The following is a 711-nucleotide window of genomic DNA, read 5'->3' on the forward strand; positions in this document are numbered from 1 at the left end:
GTAAACCCTTCCATATTTCATTCCAGCCAGTCAAAGGTTGCTGTGCAGGTTTAGATGTCGTTTCAAAACGTTTTTGAACTGGTATGTGTGTGAAAAGCATTTTATTGTATTTGCTGGTCATTCAAATTTGACATTCCCATTATATAAGGAGGTACCAAAGACCCCCCCCCTCCCAGTATACATTTATTTGCGAATTAAAATCCTAAGAAAATTCAAATGTGATTTCTGTATTCATTGTTGACTGATATATCAGATGTGATAACATTGCCTGCATGGCTGAGAGAGAACAATTTGAACTTAAGAGTGTCCTGTTTTCAAATATTACGTATTATTAAGCAGAATTAAAAGTTACTATTTTGTAAATTAAGTGTTAAATTAGTAGGCATATATGAGTGTTCATTTTATTACTAATACAAATTAGTAATTTGTCCTTTCGATTTAACACCGTCCAATCTCCGAGACACATAATAGAATAAAACAAACGTTTCATTAACTGGCCATTCTACTAAAAGTGACATGTTGCTTATGATCTAACCAGTTGTAAAACTAAAGACATCGAAATCAAAGATAGTTTTTGTTGTTATTATTACAGACCGGACCGTTAGAACGGGTTAATGTTGAACCGGGACCTGTTTTAGTCTGTACAGGAAGTGAAGTCCGTCTCTTCCGTTTCTAACCGGGCGCAGCTGAGCACGCGTACCTCGTACTGTT

This window comes from Sinocyclocheilus grahami, unplaced genomic scaffold (assembly GCF_001515645.1).
Source record: "Sinocyclocheilus grahami isolate Dianchi unplaced genomic scaffold, SAMN03320097.WGS_v1.1 scaffold3162.1, whole genome shotgun sequence".
Taxonomy (NCBI): domain Eukaryota; kingdom Metazoa; phylum Chordata; class Actinopteri; order Cypriniformes; family Cyprinidae; genus Sinocyclocheilus; species Sinocyclocheilus grahami.